Source organism: Coregonus clupeaformis, chromosome 5 (assembly GCF_020615455.1).
Source record: "Coregonus clupeaformis isolate EN_2021a chromosome 5, ASM2061545v1, whole genome shotgun sequence".
NCBI lineage: Eukaryota > Metazoa > Chordata > Actinopteri > Salmoniformes > Salmonidae > Coregonus > Coregonus clupeaformis.
In genome coordinates, this window is record NC_059196.1 from 16,320,130 (window position 1) to 16,340,723 (window position 20,594).

At 46.0% G+C, this 20,594-nt stretch overlaps 1 protein-coding gene across 1 annotated transcript in view; it reads left to right on the top strand.

Annotated features, from left to right (window-relative positions):
- Positions 1 to 20,594, top strand: part of LOC121563519 (limbic system-associated membrane protein) — a 1,168,857-nt gene that overhangs the window by 551 nt on the left and 1,147,712 nt on the right. The window lies entirely within an intron of this gene.

The window sequence follows — 20,594 nt, forward strand, 5'->3', positions numbered from 1 at the left end:
ACACCAATACGATTCAACCTGAGTAGGGGGTGGTTGCGGAGGAGACGTTCAGTTTGAAGTAACTTTAATTGATACAGTAATCTAAATAATGATACATAAAAGTGTCTAATATAAATGTATTCAAGCCTTATTTTACAAGATGTGTTGACTGAGAATACATTCAGGCTATAGCAACAACACTAGTTGCAGGGCAAAGGACAGTACTGTAGAGGGGTTGAATGAACCAGGCCCATTTCTGCTTAGCTTCAGACAGCTTCTTGTGACAGTATGTTCAATACAGCATCTACACATAACACCAATAGGCCTCCATTGAACAGGTTGCTGGTGTTGTACTAAGGTAATGTCCACTAGTATGTAATCCCTCTCTTTCCACAGGTCCTCATGCCTGGGCACATCTCTGATGGCCTCATGGCACCATCCCACTACTAACACTAATATAGGAAATTCAAGGGTTTGCCTGCACAGGATTCAAACCTGCTACCTTGTGGTTCTTTCTTTTGGGTGTTCCTGATGATGACCATGTACCCAAGGACCCCTGTGTGCAGACTAAGTCAAATTTGGTAAATTATTGCTGTTGTGACATGACTAATGAAGTAATTTGGGAAATTGTCTGATTCTAAATGGAGTTGTGTGTGCGGTAATGGTGTGCTGTCAAACCCAGCACAGTAGTCAATAAACAACTCAATGGGGCTTAATTAGGAAATGGCTTTGAATGAAACCACAACCTCTTTGTCAACAACATTAGGGGCTTCCAGCTCTAACTTATGAAATGTCTCATATATTCTCTATGAAATGCAATGCATGATTCAGCCATATCATAACAGCAGAATGTATGTTATAGGCAACCGCCAGGGGCTGTCGTATGAGGTCTTCCTAATATACACTAGGTCTGTTTACATAGAACCACAGCAGGAGAGACACAACAAAATGTTCACTTTGATCTGTATGCTTAACCAGTCTGGCCATATCTACGCCTTGGGGCGGTGTCACAGGTCAGTGGCTTCGACCACATCGGGCCCACTTCGCTGGCCCACGTTTCCTCTTCATCTAACGTTAAATTACCCTTCTTATTGTATTAACATAATGGCCATCTGTTTAATGAATTGGGTTAGGCAGGGTGAGATTCTGCTCTAAATGCCCACCGTTAATTTCTCTGTGGAGATGGAGCCTCTTCTGAGTGCAGTGCAGCCAACACGGTTAACTAGTAATGAAACTGCACCATAGATCACTATCGAAAGTCAAGTTTTTAGTATGGCTGCTTCATATTGCACATGTACTGTATTTGCTCTTCATAGAGCACATGTACTGTTTGGGGCTTTCATAGCACATACTATACAGTAGTGGATTGTCCCCTTACATACTGTATGTTGAAAAAGAAACTGACTTTGCAGTTGAACAAAGAAGAAGAAAATAACCATTTGGCCTTGTGCCATGCATTTCCTTTCTTTGTTTTTGGTTCATCCTTTTCTGATGGAAAGAGCCCGGACTTGAACCCGATCAAACATCTCTGGAGAGACCTGAAAATAGCTGTGCAGTGACGCTCCCCATCCAACCTGACAGAGCTTGAGAGGATCTGCAGAGAAGAACGTGAGAAACTCCCAAATACAGGTGTGCCAAGCTTGTAGCGTCATTCCCAAGAAGACTCAAGGCTGTAATCGCTGCCAAGGGTGCTTCAACAAAGTACTGAGCAAAGGGTCTAAATACTTGTGGAAATGTGATATTTCAGTTTTTTAATTTTTTATAAATGTGTTAATATTTTTTTTTTAAACTGGTTTTAACCTTGTCATTATGGGGTATTGTGTGTAGATTGATGAGGGGGGGAAAACAATGTAATCAATTTTAGAATAAGGCTGTAACGTAACAAAATGTGGAAAAAGTCAAGGGGTCTGAATACTTTCCGAATGCACTGTCCGTACCTATCTCTCAGCCTTTGTTTTATCAGTCCTCTCTACAACACCTGGCATACTTAATAGTGTGCTTCAGTGACTCCAGAATAGGCTCGGAAACATCTTTCATCTGTCAGGGACCAGCTCACTACCAGAGTGTAGTCTTTACAACAGTAAGATACCAAAACACACTTTCAATGGAAGACTTAAAAAACTGCTTGTTTCCCAGACCACATACTCCATTTTGTCTCTTATAGTGTTTGACAAACACTTCCTTGGCTCCATTTCTTGTGTTTCAAGCCTTCTGGTTTCATCTTGGCTTTACTGGCAGATGCACATCTCCAGCATTCCCGGAAGACAGTGATCTATTTTTTCCAGCGACAAGGGGTGATCATTCAAACTGGAATTGATTCTGGCACTCTAAAGCTGTTTTATCCTGGCTAGGGGAAAAAAAACTGTTATGTGGCTAGGAAATGTCAGCTAATAATTGTTATTAATCTCTTTAGATTATTAATGATACAAAATGTCTCAAGACATTTTAGGGTGTGGTGAACCTCGCAAGAAAGCAATTTGTCTCATGTTCCCTTTAATATCCACTGCCATCCTTCTCCTCTGGAATCCAGAACCTTACCTGTTTTCCCAAAGCTCCATAATTAAGATCGACTTCATAATTGTGAATGGATCCGTTTCAGGCCACGTTTTAATTTTTTTTGTCATTTAGCAGACACTCTAATCCAGAGCAATTAGGGTTAAGTGCCTTGCTCAAGGGCACATCGACATATTTGTCACCTAGTCGGCTCGGGGATTAGAACCAGTGACCTTTCAGTTACTGGCACAACACTCTTAACCACTAAGCTACCTGCCGCCCCTCGTAATAGACTATAAGAAACAACCACTGACAGACAGACAGTGCTGTCTTGGTGAGTGTTCTGTTTACAATATTTAGACTCTGAGCTTTAGAGAGTTGTTATTAACCTGAGGCTTTTAGTTTTAGTTCTGTTTCCAGTCTTTCCACCAGCCAGACAGCATGTTGGTTTGACATGCGTGCAACAAGGGAGAGTTTTCTATTTTCTTGTTTATCGGAGTGCCAAACTTATCCTCCGGAGATTTCAGATTTAATTAGAGGAAATTACACTTTGTAATTTTCATTAGTAACTTTTCCGCTTTGAGTTCAGTAGTAGAAAAAATGGTTGTAAGCTTTGTTTTCCTCAAACTTAATCTTGTTACCAGTCTGATAATGAATCACCAAATCCCAGTGCACTAATGGAATTAGATGACTATTGCGTCGAAAAGTGGGACACACACTGACTGCCATTTGTAAAGGTACCTCGGCTGTGGTAAGCTGCTCCACACATTGGAATGCGAGTGAGACATTAAAAATGGATCTCTCAGAAAGAAGTCATGTGACGTCTAAAGGTCAAGACCTATATACATCCCATCATAGAATAAAGTCTGAGTTAAGAAGATATTTATGTCTACCTATTGTTTGAGTGCTCCAACTTGTTTACCAGGAATTAGTCCTTTTTGTGATGTTTTTCTTGGGTAAGCTCTATCACTGTATTATTGTCATTGTTGTTGAGCACCCCTCCTATTTCCCTTGTTTGTTGAGAGGAACATAATTATGATAGCCCAAATACCTCTAGGTACTAAACAGCACCTGTAATGGCATTTCATTCCGATCATAACTCTTTTTTGCCTAGGTGATGATTGATACGGTATCAATTAATGTAATGACGTTATTTGTCATAGTAATTCGTCTTCCCTTAACCCTTTGTGAGGTTGGCTAATTGACTGAAGATAAATCATTGGCAATGTTAAGGAGTGAAGAGAATAGCTGGTTTAGATGTACTGTACGTATGTGTGTGTGTGTTTGCCAGTGCTACATCAACACACATTTGGGATCAGTGGAGGCTCCTCGGAGGAGGAAGGCGTTGACCATCGTCCTCAGTGAATTTTATACAAATTTAAAAGTTATACTTTTTAGATAAAACTATACTAAATATAATCACATGTCACCAAATAACTGATTAAAAAAACACTATTTTGCAAAAAAAGGTCTACAGTAGCCTCAACAGCACTCTGTAGGGTAGCACCATGGTGTAGCCGGAGGACAGCTAGCTTCCATCCTCCTCTGTGTACATTGACTTCAATACAAAACCTTTTACAGGAGGGGGTCGCAGTTCCGGAGCGACCCACTAGGTGTCATCCTCCGACAACCTTAGGCACCTCCTCACTCACAGTCGGGACTAATCATCATCCTATTGGTGTCACCTGCGTCTATCTGTTCACCTGTGTATTTATGCCCTCACTTCCCTGTGTTCCCTTGCTCAGATTTCTCTGCTAGTTTCTTGATGACAAGCAGTACGAATCAGTGTCTGATCACGAGACGGAAGTACAGGTACTTGAGAAGTGTTCTCCCTGTTTCATTGTTGTTTTCAGTCATAGTTAGTATTTTGTATTTTTGCTGTCAGCATGTTTTTGGAGACCAATTTGCTCCTCCTTTATTTTTCGTGATAAGTCCGTTATTTTGTATCCTGGCTTTAGGACCACCAGTAAAGATCCTTGTTTCACCATCTTTACCTACTGTCTATCCTGCACCGCACTCCGTCACCGGCCCAGACCTGGCAGGCGTTCACCAGGAGTATTGGGATCTGGGGAGGTGTTTAGTAAGAGGCGTGCCAAGGGCCTTCCTCTTCACAGACCATACGACTGCGCTATTGATCTCCTGCCGGGCGCGATGCCTATACGAGGTTGATTGTTTTCCTTGTCCCGGTCGGAGACGCTGGCCATGAGGGAGTATATCGACGAGCCACTCGTCGAGGGTCACAACCGTCCCTCTACCTCACCCGTGGACACAGGCTTCTTCTTCGTGGGGAAAAAGGACAGTGGGTAGGGGCCATGCATTGATTACCGGGCGCTCAACGGCATCACGTTTAAGAACCGCTACCCACTCCCCCTGATGACGACGGCATTCGAGTCATTGCAGGGAGCCTGGGTCTTCACCAAGCTGGACTTACGTAATGCCTACCACCTGGTGAGGTTTCGGGAGGGGGACGAGTGGAAGACTGCTTTTAACACACCCAGTGGGCATTACGAGTACCAAGTCATGCCGTTTGGTCTAGCCACCGCGCCTGCGGTGTTCCAGGCATTGGTCAATGACGTGCTCCAGGACCTCCTTCGACTACAGCGTCTTCGTGTATTTGGATGACATCCTAATATTTTCAAAGGACATGAGTGAACACCAGCATCACGTTCGGCAGGTCCTCCAACAACTTCGCCCACAACAGCTCTACATCAGGGCGGAGAAGTGTGTGTTCCACACAGAGACCATCTCCTTCCTGGGATTCATCGTCACCCTGGGGGACCTACGGATGGACCCAGACAAGGTCAGCGCGGTACTGAATTGGCCCCAGCCCTCATCACTCAAGCAACTACAATGGTTTTTAGGGTTCACTAATTTGTATAGGTGATTTATTTGCAATTTTAGCTCCCTAGCCACTCCCCTGACAGTCCTCACCCAGACGAGCATACGCTGCTTCGCCTGGACCCCGGAAGCGGGGAACGCATTTGATGCACTTAAGCGGCGCTTTACTTCGGCCCCGGTCCTCGGGCATCCTGATCTGTTCCTGCCGTTCATTGTGGAGGTGGATGCTTCGCACGTTGTGGTGGGAGCAATCATGTCCCAGCGGTTCCTCACGGACGGTAACACTCACCCCTCGCGTTTCTCTCCCGTTGGCTGTCCTCGGCGGAGCAGAATTACGACGTGGGGAACCGTGAGATGCTAGTGGTCAAGCTCACCCTGGGGGAGAAGAGGCATTGGTTAGAGAGGGCCGTCCATCCATTTGTTGTATGGACTGACCACAAGAACTTAGCCTACATTCAGGGGGCCTAGAGGCTCAACTCGCACCAGGCCAGGTGGGTGTTGTTCTTCACCAGGTTCCGGTTCATCATCTCATACCATGGACCTGGTGGAAAGGGACGACCCCATTGTCCCCAATGCCCTGATTGCTGCCCCAGTTTCGTGGGGAATTGATAGGCTGGTCAGAGCAGAGCTACGGCAGGAGCCCAATCCGGGCGGATGTCCATCGGGGAGGATATATCTACCCAAGGCTGCGTGCTCACGACTGCTTCAGTGGGCGCACGCGTCCAACCTCACCAGCCATCCGGGGGGCGCCAGGACGTTGGAGTTCCTGCGTAGGAGGTTCTGGTGGCCATCTGCTGAGGGGGATACGCGCGCCTTCATGGATGCTTGCCCGGTGTGCATGTGCGCACGAAGAGCTCACATCAGCCCACGGCAGGGCTGCTCCGTCCCCTGCCTATCCCCAATCACCCCTGGTCCCACATCTCGCTGAATTTCATTTCCGCCCTACCCCCCTCTGATAGATACACAGTCATCCTGGTCGTTGTGGACCGGTTCACGAAGGCTGCCCACTTCATTCCCCTTCCCAAACTCCCGTCTGCCCGTGAGATGGCAAAGTTGTTGGGGCAGCACGTTTTCCGGTCCATGGCCTTCCCTAAGATGTGGTGTCAGATCGGGGCCCTCAGTTCAGCTCCAGGTTCTGGAAGGCGTTCGCCACCTGCCTCGGCGCCTCCATCAGCTTGTCTTCTGGCTTCCATCCCCAGTTGAACGGGCAGACTGAGCATGTCAACCATGATCTGGAAGGGGTGCTGAGGTGCTACGCCTCCAGCAACCCAGCTACGTTGAGTCAGCGACTGGCGTGGGCGGAGTACGCCCACAACGCCCTTCTCTGCTCGTCTACCAGCCTGTCCCCCTTCCAGTGCCTATACGGGTACCAACGGCCCATATTCCCCGAGGAGGAGGCGGTGGTCCCGTCGGTCCAGGCCCACATCAGTCACTGTCGCCGCACCTGGAGGCAGGTATGGGCGGCACTTAAGCGGGCCTCTGTCAGGTCTCAACATCAGGTCAACCGCAGGCGTCGCTCGGCCAGGAAGACCAGGAAGCTGTCCAGGAAGCTGTCCCCCCGGTTCGTCGGGCCATTCAGAGTGGTCCGGAGAGTCAACCCAGTGGCCTATCGCCTGCAACTTACAGGAGGGGGTCGCAGTTCCGGAGCGACCCACTAGGTGTCATCCTCCGACAACCTTAGGCACCACCTCCTCACTCACAGTTGGGACTAATCATCATCCTATTGGTGTCACCGGTGTCTATGTTCACCTGTGTATTTATGCCCACACTTCCCTGTGTTCCCTTGCTCATTTTTCTCTGCTAGTTTCTTGATGTCAAGCAGTACGAATTAGTGTCTGAGCACGAGACGGAAGTACAGGTACTTGAGAAGTGTTCTCCCTGTTTCATTGTTCTTTTCAGTCATAGTTAGTATTGTGTATTTTTGCTGTCAGCCTGTTTTTGGAGACCAATTTGCTCCTCCTTAATTTTTTGTGATAAGTCCGTTATTTTGTATCCTGGCTTTGGGACCACCAGTAAAGATCCTTGTTTCACCATCTTTGCCTACTGTCTATCCTGCACCGCACCTGGGTCACACCTCACACCAACCCTTACAAAAACCTAGGAGGCTCATGGTTCTCACCCCCTTCCATAGACTTACACAGTAATTAACTTCCGGAGGATGTCCTCCAGCCTATCAGAGCTCTTGCAGCATGAACTGACATGTTGTCCACCCAATCAAAGGATCAGAGAATTTATTACATTTACATTTTAGTCATTTAGCAGACACTCTTATCCAGAGCGACTTAGTTAGTGAGTGCATACATATATATATATTTTTTATTTTTTCATACTGGCCCCCCGTGGGAATCGAACCCACAACCCTGGCGTTGCAAGTGCCATGCTCTACAAACTGAGTACTGAAAGCATAAGCTAAAGCTAGCTAGCACTGCAGTGTATAAAATGTGGTGAGTAGTTGACTCAAAGAGGGAGAAAGACAATAGTTTAACAGTTTTGAACAAATTAATTTCTTCCAAAAATGAAGGAGAAGCAAGAGAGAAATAGAGAGAGAGAGAGAGATTTTGTCTTTTTTTTTTCACTTATAGTTTCACTTGCTTTGCTAGCAAATGCAGCTATCTAGTTTAGCCTTCGGAAACACCCTGTTCAAACAGAGCGATGCTATGTTAGCTAGTTGGCTATGACTTTCCAACACCACTGGAACTCTTCCAAGTCAAGGTAAGCTTTTGGTATTACTAATTTATTGCCACCGGTGTAACTGCTTACTGACTGTACACTAACGTTACTGCATGATTGTAGCGGGTTTACTAATGCGTTAGTTCTATTAGCGATGCTGACAATGACGTTACTTTAGCTAATAGGGTGACAACGATGTAAGCTGTGTGTAACGGTTTGGCTTGGAAAGGTTTTTTCGCCTGGTCACATACAGCTGATGTGTTGTGCATTGAGGTCCACAAGCGAAGGGAAGAGAAGGAATACAATGTGGCTGTTATGAGAGTGAACTCTGTTTACGTGTGATTAGGGGTGTATTCATTCCGCCACATGGAACAATACGGGGATAAACATACCTGAATTTGTCCAATATAAACTCTCGTTTGCAACTGTTGGACTAATAATTACACCCTATATCAGCTAGATGCAGGCAAGAGTGTGCAAGGCGGTATTGAATGTGTCACTGTCTGTCACCTCAAATTTGTCTCTCCACCTGTGTGCACCTACGTTGTATACTTTCATTCATAGGCTAGGTTGTAGCAACCTCATGATGGATATAGGGACAATATAGGGACAATTTGAGTATCATGAAGTAGCCTAAACCTATTGCTCTTACATTGAACTGGGTGAATGGAATATGAATGCGTGTCATCCAATATACTGTAATAGAAATAATGCCATGCTCATGAAAAAAATTAGTCCTCTCTCATCTTAAATGGCACTGACCGCCACTGTTTGGGATATCATCAGCTACTCCTGCATCAACAGGAATATCCAGAAGTTATGACTTTAGATATCTTCAGTCTTCCAAACAGGGAGATTTATCAAAGTAGCACTATATGAGGTAACCTGACAACAGAGCAGTACATCTGAGAAGGATCAAGAATCTGTGAGCTTTATTACTGTATAACAACTGCATAAACACATTTTGTAGAGTAGTATTGTTAGAGCGCTGAAGGACAAACATTCTTCTTCTGGCAAGAATTATGGGGTGTTCATCTCTCTCTCTTTCTTTCTTAATCCGTATGCTGACACGGTGATCCTTTTAAGAACTGCTCCGCCAGTCTGTTGTGTGTCATTGCATTTGGCAGTCTGTTCTTAATTTCTTCATTAGGACAGCCACTAATAACACATTTGAGGTTTATTATATTTCCCAGGCATGACTGCTTCGGGCCTGCTCCTGATCCTGCTCATTCCTACAGGGAGCGGGGAGTGGGAGCAGAGAGCTGGCAGCAGCAACACGGGAGGAATCCTTAATTAGTTTGTGAGGAAATTCTGGGTGAGCTTGGAGGACATCGTGCCCAGCATTCCTCCTTCAGGAGCCAAGATGAGCCTAAGAAAGGAAAAAGAGAGGGACTTGAAAAGGCATTTGGAACCACATGCAAAATAAAGAAGTAGCCCAGTTTTTTTTCTTCCTCCCCCAGTTATCACAGCAATCTAAATGAGGCTTCCACCCCATGCAGGGCCAGCTGTTATGGGACACATTCGCTGGCCCTTTCATCCTGTATTTTTACATTTACATTTACATTTTAGTCATTTAGCAGACACTCTTATCCAGAGCGACTTACAGTTAGTGAGTGCATACATTATTTTAATTTTTTTCATACTGGCCCCCCGTGGGAATCGAACTCACAACCCTGGCGTTGCAAACGCCATGCTCTCCCAACTGAGCTACATCCCTGCTGGCCATTCCCTCCCCTACCCTGGACGACGCTGGGCCAATTGTGCGCCGCCCCATGGGTCTCCCGGTCACGGCCGGCTACGACAGAGCCTGGATTCGAACCAGGATCTCTAGTGGCACAGCTAGCACTGCAATGCAGTACCTTAGACCACGGCGCAGTGGATTTTTGCCACTGCTTTGCAGTGCCTCAATGAGCGATGTGCATCTACTAAGAGAGAACACCCTTGGCGGCTTGAATACTCCAAGCCCCCGACCTCAAAATATACAAGCATCTTACCCCAGTGTGGTTGGTTGGGTTTTATTATTAGAGGCACTGACTTTGAAAAACAATTGAAGCCTAACACTTATGTTGACGGTATGAAACGAGCGTTAAGATTTCAAATATGCCTGCTTCACAATATGAAAGTTATGTTTGAACACTTAAAGACTGGTTGAAGAAGTTTTATCAGTCAAGTAGAGAGTACAACAAAGCAGACATTACATGTAACAATAGACATTTACATTTTAGTCATTTAGCAGACGCTCTTATCCAGAGCGACTTACAGTTAGTGAATACATATTTGTTTTTATACTGGCCCCCCGTGGGAATCAAACCCACAACCCTGGTGTTGCAAACGCCATGCTCTATCAACTGAGCTACAACCCTGCCGGCCATTCCCTCCCCTACCCTGGGCCAATTGTGCGCCGCCCATGAGTCTCCCGGTCGCGGCCGGCTGCGACAGAGCCTGGATTCGAACCAGGATCTCTAGTGGCACAGTTAGCACTGCGATGCAGTGCCTTAGACCACTGCGCCACTCAGGAGTTAGACTACATAGTCTTTGTCTGAAAGTGTTACTAGCTGTCAAATCCTTGCCTCCTTCTTTTGTTTCAATTTCAAAGTGCATTGGAGAAGAGGATCCAAGGTCCTGCCGCTGGACTTCCTCCTCCATTGAGCTTTGAGAGGAATTGAGGAAAATGGACAGAGGAAGCAAGGATTTGACAGCTCCTAACATTTTCAGACAGCTATAGTTTCTCCTATGATGTGTGTGGCTTTTACCATGAGCCCCTATGTTTGGGTCAAAGACAAGCATTGTGCATTAGCGGTCATTTATTTGAGCACCAGCCATGAAAATGTTTTCGTTTGTCAGTCAGGTTTAAAAACCAACGTATTTATCTACCATTATTAAAGGGGTAAATTCATACCACATAACACAAAGCATTTTCTAAAGAGACTCTTGGGGGTAATTTGTCTTGTCCTTGTACTGTATATGTCCAGAGATATAGAAAATACATTTATCACATTTAATCATGCTATATTTCCCACATCGAACACTGTCCTCTGGCTGGTCTAGCTTGCTTTGGTGTTCAAACACAAGTCTTGCTCATATTATTTTCATCATATTCAAATTTGTTGTTTTGCGTATTCGCAGACATTTCCAGAAATCAAGTATTGAATAATTTACTGACTTGTTTATGGGAAGCTCTCAATAGCAGCCTCCCTATGTGGCACTAACAAACCCTGGGCTTTCAAATGTTAATCAACATCAGAATCGGGGACTAATGCGACTCCATCATGGTCTTTCATCAGAATTTTGTCACTTAACAGCTAAATTACCATGTTTCCCAGGAAGCATTCATTTGACTGTAGAGATTTGACATGGTACATTGTCAGATGATGAATATGGCTGCAAGCAGTGATGACAGTCACCAGTCAATCTGCTTTCACATGAGAATGCTGTATCATATTACATTCAATCATGATGGTCCATGATTCAAACGTACTGCAGTATTGGATCCTGTTGTCAGAGGATTTAGTTACCTAGTCTAACCTACAGTACCCCCTTTTTGTGGCATCATAGCCCCAAAATATGTGTATCTACTGGTCTGTGTTTGGTATGGTCACACAGGTCTTACTGATACAGTATACAGTGTTATATTGGGTTGGATGTCTTTCATTTAGATTCCAGTACTATTTGGTTTAAATTAAATCAAATGTTATTGGTCGCAATACATGTTAAGCTGGTGTAGCAAAAGGCTTGTGTTCCTAGATCCAACAGTGCAGTAATATCTAACAATACACACACAAATCTAAAAGTAAAAGAATGGAATGAAGAAATATAGAAATATTAGGACAAGCAGTGGCAATTTCAGCATGTACATCTTGGTGGGGCAAAATATTTGTTTATGCATACCAGCAAAGCCACTACAGAACACACTAAACAATACATTAATTGCACTATAACGGTGACAAATGGTGCCCAAAACTGTTAGGGCCTACATAAAGCTCTCCCAACAGCAGTCCCAGCACCTTACCACCGCTACACCTGGCTATCAGCGGAGCCTTGTCTGGCAGCGAAACAGTTCATTCAGCCTCATTTACTGCCTTAAAAAAAAACATACCTGATATGGCTGACTTGCTTAAACAAATGTGGATTCTACTGACAATTGAGATGTACAAACTATGGCATAAGGGGACGACGAGCGGATAAGAGACAATCTGTAATTTCGATTAAGACATTAATGAGCGCGCTCGGATGGACGTAGTCAATATAACTATTTGTTCAGCAATTTTGAAATGTACAACGACAGAATTCAGAACATGGGCCGTTCTTACAGTATTCTCCCTGTACACCAAGTCAGAACTGTAGGATAAATAAAGGGGGCATATAAGCAGACAATGAAGCTCTTACAATATTCGATGATTACATTTCTCTAAAACAGGCTATAGGCTACAGTGGGGAAAAAAAGTATTTAGTCAGCCACCAATTGTGCAAGTTCTCCCACTTGTGGTCCTCTGTAGCTCAGCTGGTAGAGCACGGCGCTTGTAACGCCAAGGTAGTGGGTTCGATCCCCGGGACCACCCATACACAAAAATGTATGCACGCACGACTGTAAGTCGCTTTGGATAAAAGCGTCTGCTAAATGGCATATTATTATTATTATTAAAAAGATGAGAGAGGCCTGTAATTTTCATCATAGGTACACGTCAACTATGACAGACAAAAAAAAATCACATTGTAGGATTTTTAATGAATTTATTTGCAAATTATGGTGAAAAATAAGTATTTGGTCAATAACAAAAGTTTCTCAATACTTTGTTATATACCCTTTGTTGGCAATGACACAGGTCAAACGTTTTCTGTAAGTCTTCACAAGGTTTTCACACACTGTTGCTGGTATTTTGGCCCATTCCTCCATGCAGATCTCCTCTAGAGCAGTGACGTTTTGGGGCTGTCGCTGGGCAACACGGACTTTCAACTCCCTCCAAAGATTTTCTATGGGGTTGAGATCTGGAGACTGGCTAGGCCACTCCAGGACCTTGAAATGCTTCTTACGAAGCCACTCCTTCGTTGCCCGGGCGGTGTGTTTGGGATCATTGTCATGCTGAAAGACCCAGCCACGTTTCATCTTCAATGCCCTTGCTGATGGAAGGAGGTTTTCACTCAAAATCTCACGATACATGGCCCCATTCATTCTTTCCTTTACACGGATCAGTCGTCCTGGTCCCTTTGCAGAAAAACAGCCCCAAAGCATGATGTTTCCACCCCCATGCTTCACAGTAGGTATGGTGTTCTTTGGATGCAACTCAGCATTCTTTGTCCTCCAAACACGAGGAGTTGAGTTTTTACCAAAAAGTTATATTTTGGTTTCATCTGACCATATAACATTCTCCCAATCCTCTTCTGGATCATCCAAATGCACTCTAGCAAACTTCAGATGGGCCTGGACATGTACTGGCTTAAGCAGGGGGACACGTCTGGCACTGCAAGATTTGAGTCCCTGGCGGCGTAGTGTGTTACTGATGGTAGGCTTTGTTACTTTGGTCCCAGCTCTCTGCAGGTCATTCACTAGGTCCCCCCGTGTGGTTCTGGGATTTTTGCTCACCATTCTTGTGATCATTATGACCCCACGGGGTGAGATCTTGCGTGGAGCCCCAGATCGAGAGAGATTATCAGTGGTCTTGTATGTCTTCCATTTCCTAATAATTGCTCCCACAGTTGATTTCTTCAAACCAAGCTGCTTACCTATTGCAGATTCAGTCTTCCCAGCCTGGTGCAGGTCTACAATTTTGTTTCTGGTGTCCTTTGACAGCTCTTTGGTCTTGGCCATAGTGGAGTTTGGAGTGTGACTGTTTGAGGTTGTGGACAGGTGTCTTTTATACTGATAACAAGTTCAAACAGGTGCCATTAATACAGGTAACGAGTGGAGGACAGAGGAGCCTCTTAAAGAAGAAGTTACAGGTCTGTGAGAGCCAGAAATCTTGCTTGTTTGTAGGTGACCAAATACTTATTTTCCACCATAATTTGCAAATAAATTCATAAAAAATCCTACAATGTGAAAATCTGGATTTTTTCTCCTCATTTTGTCTGTCATAGTTGACCTGTACCTATGATGAAAATTACAGGCCTCTCTCATCTTTTTAAGTGGGAGAACTTGCACAATTGGTGGCTGACTAAATACTTTTTTTCCCCACTGTAACTATTTCAACAGAATGTTAATGATGTCACTGCGTCACCTGTTGATAGACGTAGCTGGTAAATTCACTCTGGCTAGCTACTCTGATTTCAGAGCATTCTCATCTGAGTCTGCCGGAGCGCAGAATAACTGACTAATTTACGAACGCTCAACAACCGTTGAATATGGCCAGTGTCAGTAAACTTTGGCAAAAAAGCGTAAATTGTTGCCAGCAGCACAGTTGCAGTCACCAAATGCTCTTGATAACATAAAAACAGCCTAACCAGCTCTGATAGGGCGAGTAAAATGGTCAGAGTGAGCTGCTCTCTCATTTGTGTCTGGAAGTAGCTAGCAAGCTAGCCAGCTAGCCAGTTAGCTTGGGTGCTTGACTGCTGTTGTTAGGACAGAACGCTCGGATCAACCCTTAAAGAGATGGGTGGGGCTAAAGCTTAAGAGGGTGTGAACGATGCTGAATGGGTGTAGACAAAAAAGAGGTCTCCAGTGGGTGTACCAAAACATTAAAAGGCAATTTTCTCAAAAGTGAGGTTACAAGTTTTTATCAACTTTCAAAGCAGAATAACTTTCCCATTGTTGCTCAACTGTAGTGTATGATATACCATTTTCTAGCTCTGAGTCTCTAATTTTATCCAATGTAAAAAACACAATTTCAAATGTTGCTACGTAAGACAGAGCCAGTCGGTCACATAAAAAAAGAAAGAAAATAAATACCTTATTTACAAAAGTATTCAGACCCTTTGCTATGAGACTCGAAATTGAGCTCAGGTGCATCCTGTTTCCATTGATCATCCTTGAGATGTTAATACAACTTGACTGGAGTTCATCTGTGGTAAATTCAATTGACTGGACATGATTTGGAAAAGCATACACCTGTCTATAAAAGGTTTCACAGTTGACAGTGCCTGTCAGAGCAAAAACCAAGCCATGAGGTGGAAGGTGATGATGAAACCATGATTGAACTATTTGGCCTGAATGCCAAGCGTCACGTCTGGAGGAAACCTGGCACCATCCCTACGGTGAAGCATGGTGGTGGCAGCATCATGCTGTGGGGATATTTTTCAGCGGCAGGGACTGGGAGATCGAGTGAAAGATGAACGGAGCAAAGTACAGAGAGATCCTTGATGAAAACCTGCTCCAGAGCACTCAGGACCTCAGACTGGTGCAAAGATTCACCTTCCAACAGGACAACAACCATAAGCACACAGCCAAGACAAAGCAGGAGTGGCTTCGGGACAAGTCTCTGAATGTCCTTGAGTGGCCCAGCCAGAGCCCAGATTTTAACCCAATCGAACATCTCTGGAGAGACCTGAAAATGGCTGTACAGTGATGCTCCCCATCCAACCTGACAGAGCTTGAGAGGATCTGCAGAGAAGAATGCCAAGCTTGTAGCGCCATACCCAAGACGACTTGAGGCTGTAATTACTGCCAAAGGTGTTTCAACAAAGTACTGAGTAAACGATCTGAATACTCATATTTATTTATTTTATTTTTTAATGAATTTGCAAAAAAATATAAAAACCAATTTTTTATTTGTCATTATGAGGTATTGTGTGTAGATTGATGAGGGGGAAAAAACAATGTAATACATTTTACAATAAGGTCTGAATACTTTCCGAATGCACTGTAAATGCAGTATATAAACACTACTGGTCAAAAGTGTTAGAACACCTACTCATTCAAGGGTTTTTATTTATTTTTACTATTTTCTACATTGTAAGTTATGCCTGAGTGTTGGAGTGTGCCCCTGGCTATCCGTAAATAAATAAAAACTAGAAAATGGTGCTGTCTGGTTTGCTTAATATAGGGAATTTGAAATGATTTTTACTTTTAATACTTAAGTATATTTTAGCAATTACATTTACTTTTGATACTTAAGTATATTTAAAACCAAAAACTTTGACTTTTACTCAAGTAGTATTTTACTGGGTGACTTTCACTTTTACTTGAGTCATTTTCTATTAAAGGTATCTTTACTTTTACTGAAGTATGACAATTGGGTACTTTTTCCACCACTGGTAAATATTATTAAAGTGACCAGTGTTCCATATCTATGTACATAGGGCAGCAGCCTCTAAGGTGCAGGGAAGAGTAACTGGGTGGTAGCCGGCTAGTGACAGTGACTAAATTCAGGGCAGGGTACTGGGTGGAGGCCGGCTAGTGATGGCTTTTTAACAGTCTGATGGTCTTGAGATAGAAGATCTTTTTCAGTCTCTTGGTCTCAGATGATAGCAGGGTAAACAGGCCCTGGCTCGAGTGGCTGAGGTCCTTGATGATCTTCTTGGCCTTCCTGTGACACCGGGTGCTGTAGATGTCCTGAAGGGCAGGCAGTGTGCTCCCGGTGATGCGTTGAGCTGACTGCACCACCCTCTGGAGAGCCCTGCGGTTGCGGACGGTGCAGTTGCCTTACCAGGTGGTGATACAGCCTGACAGGATGCTCTCAATGGTGCATCTGTAGAAGTTTGTCAGGGTCTTAGGGGCCAAGCCAAATTTCTTCAGCCTCCTGAGGTTGAAGAGGCGCTGTTGCGCCTTCTTCACCACACTGTCTGTGTGGGTGGACCATTTCAGATTGTCAGTGATGTGTACGCTGAGGAACTTTAAGCTTTTCACCTTCTCCACTGTGGCCCGTTGATGTGGATGGGGGTGTGCTCCCTCTGCTCTCTCCTGAAGTCCATGATCAGCTCCTTCGTTTTGTTGACGTTGAAGGAGAGGTTATTTTCCTGGCACCACTCTGCCAGGGCCCTCACCTCCTCCCTGTAGGCTGTCTCGTCATGGTTGGTAATCAGGCCTACCACTGTGTCGTCTGCAAACTTGATGATTGAGTTGGAGGCGTGCGTGGCCACGCAGTCATGGGTTAACAGAGATTACAGGAGGGGCCTGAGCACACAGTCTTGTGGGGGCCCTGCGTTGAGGATCAGCATAGTGGAGGTGTTGTTGCCTACGTTCACCACCTGGGGGGGGCCCGTCAGGAAGTCCAGTACCCAGTTGCACAGGGCAGGGTTCAGACCCAGGGCCCCGAGCTTAATGATGAGCTTGGAGGTTACTATGATGTTGAAGGCTGAGCTGTAGTCAATGAACAGCATTCTTACATAGGTATTCCTCTTGTCCAGATGGGATAGGGCAGTGTTTAGACCTACTCTCTCTAACACATTTGTGGCTGGTTGTTGATTTGGAGTGAGTGTTTTGGAGCTTCTCGTCCCAGTGTGGCCTCCAGAATTCAATCGAAATCTTGGAGAGGATATCTGTGTTCAACGACGAGAGGTGTTCCCTGGCGTGTGTCCATTGCATTGCCGAGAGCCACACTGGCGTTATGCAAAACAGGAAAGATTACATTCTTGGCAGTTAAAGTGGCCGCCCACGCTCTGGGAGGGGGGGGGTCGGGGGAAGGAAGTGGGGGGACTTTGCCAGTCATCGATCTCACACACACAGCCACGTGAGACCCAAGAAACAGAAGGCATCTCAATCTGTGGGATGATCCGGTTGTTTACTTTTACTGTGCAAATGTCCTTGGCTCGGTCCGGCGCTTGGGTCCCCTGTAGTGCTGGCATTCTATTGAGTGAAAGCAAAGCAGTGGAGAGCAGAATCCCTTTCACCAGGAGACACACAACACTGTGGCAAAGCTGCACCGCTCTGTCATTGAACTCCTGCGGTAAATCTGACACGTTGGCCCGGGTCGGTCCGACTAGGGAGAGGGAGGACCTATGGATGGAGCTTTGTTAACGTTTGGGTCTGTTTATAGCCAGAATTCCCAGGTAAATTTCAGTTAAAAAAAATGAACATAGACAAAAGTGGATGAAAGATGGTCAAAATATGCAATGAGTTCAGAGTTCAGTTTTATGTCCACTTTTATGTGCCTGCAGGGACAGTATTGGTTTGCTGTTAGAGAGGAGTTAGTCTGTTGTAAAGTGATTTGTATTGGTGAGAATGGATTATAAAGTCATAGTAGGGTTGTCATGGATGAAAAAACATTCTTTATTTTTTTTTTTACACTCACCTTACCGACTATGTATAAAAAAAAAAGTAGAAACACAAATAAACCCCTTGCAATGGCTTGTACAAGCTAGATAGAATAAAGCCAGTCTGATCCCAGCTCACAATCAGACACATAGGTGAAGTTTGGTAAATGTTCTTGAAAAAGATCCTTGAAGAGTTAAAGAAGGCCCTTTAGATGTCATGGCTAATTTCCTCTTTCATTATCACTTAGTGTCTCGCACTGAAGACCTGGGTAATATCCAGTTGTAAGAACATGGTGCCTATGACTATAACTAACCAGAACAACCACAGTGTTATAATGATTTACATGTTTTTGCCTTCTACAACAGCTTGTATATGATTTGTATTTACAGTCCAAAGCTTACCGAGTTACACGCTCACACAACAAAACAATCACTCACAAAGACAAGGGGAACAGAGGGAACACTTATACACATACTAATTAGGGGAATGAGCACCAGGTGTGTGTGATTGACAAGACATGACAAGTGGAGTGATGAGAATGGGATCGGGAGTAGCTAGTACTCTGGTGACAACGAATGCCGAAGCCTGCCCGAACCAGGAGGGGGGGCAGCCTCGGCGGAAGTCGTGACAGTACCCCCCCACTGACGCGTGGCTCCAGCAGTGCGTCGACCCCGGCCTCGGGGAAGGCCAGGAGGACGCGGAGCAGGGCGAGTCGGATGGCGTCGGTGGAAATCCCTCAACAGGGAGGGATCGAGGATGTCCCGCCTTGGGACCAAGCACCTTTTCTCCAAACCGTACCCCTCCCACTCCACGAGATACTGAAGGCCCCCCACCTGACGCCCCGAATCAAGGATGGAACGGACCGAGTATGCCGGGGCCCCCTCAATGTCCAGAGGAGGTGGAGGAACCTCCCGTACCTCAGACTCCTGGAGCGGACCAGCTACCACCGGCCTTAGGAGAGACACATGAAACGAGGGGTTAATACGGTAATCAGGGGGGAGTAACAACATGTATGTCACCTCGTTTATTCTCCTCAGGACTTTAAACGGCCCCACAAACCGCGGGCTCAGCTTCCGGCAGGGCAGGCGGAGGGGCAGATTCTGGGTCGAGAGCCAGACCCGATCCCCCGGTACAAACACTGGGGCCTCCCTGCGGTGGCGGTCAGCGTTGGCCTTCTGACGACGCATGGCACGCTGGAGGCGAACGTGGGCAGCGTCCCAAGTCTCCTCTGCGTGCCGAAACCAGTCATCCACCGCGGGAGCCTCGGTCTGGCTCTGGTACCACGGTGCCAGGACCGGTTGGTAACCCAAAACACATTGGAAGGGTGTTAGGTTAGTGGAGGAGTGGCGGAGAGAGTTCTGAGCATATTCTGCCCATGGCAGGAACACCGACCACTCCCCCGGCCGGTCCTGACAGTAGGTCCGCAGGAACCTACCCACATCTTGATTCACCCTTTCTACCTGCCCATTGCTCTCGGGGTGAAAACCAGAGGTCAGGCTGACCAAGACCCCCAGACGTTCCATGAACGCCTTCCAGACTCTAGATGTGAAGTGGGGACCTCGGTCGTACACTATATCCTCTGGTACCCCGTAGTGCCGGAAGACGTGAGTAAACAGAGCTTCCGCAGTTTGTAGGGCCGTGGGGAGACCTGGCAGAGGAAGGAGGCAGCAGGACTTTGAAAAGCGGTCCACAATGACCAGGATCGTGGTGTTACCTTGGTAGGGGGGAAGATCAGTGAGAAAATCAATACTCCGGTGAGACCATGGTCATTGTGGAACTGGTAAAGGTTGTAGCTTACCCGCTGGGAGGTGCCTAGGTGCCTTACTCTGGGCGCACACTGAGCATGAGGAAACATACACTCTCACGACCTTAGCCAAGGTAGGCCACCAGTACTTCTCGGTCAGGCAGCGCATTGTACGACCGATACCTGGATGACCAGAGGAGGGTGACGTGTGTGCCCAGTAGATCAGACGATCACGGATAAGCGCAGGCACGTACTGCAGCCCATCTGGACACTGCGGTGGAGATGGATCTGTACATAATGCTTGTGCTATATCTGCATCCATCGCCCATACTACCGGCACCACAATGCATGAGGCCGGGAGTATGGGGGTGTTGTCTCTGGGCCTCTCCTCTGTGTCATACAGCCGAGACAGTGCGTCTGCCTTCACGTTCTTTGTACCCGAAATGTATGAGAGTGTGAAATCAAACCGGGTGAAGAAGAGGGCCCAACTGGCCTGGCGAGGATTCAGCCTCCTCGCTGCCCGAATGTACTCCAGGTTACGGTGGTCTGTCCAGACGAGAAAAGGGTGTTTCGCCCCTTCGAGCCAATGTCTCAACACCGTCAAAGCTCGGACAACAGCCAACAGCTCCCGATCACCAAAGCCGTAGTTCTGCTCCGCCAAGCTGAGCTTCTTAGAAAAGAAGGCACAGGGGCGGAGCTTGGGTGGCGTGCCTGAGTGTTGGGATAAGACAGCTCCTATCCCTACCT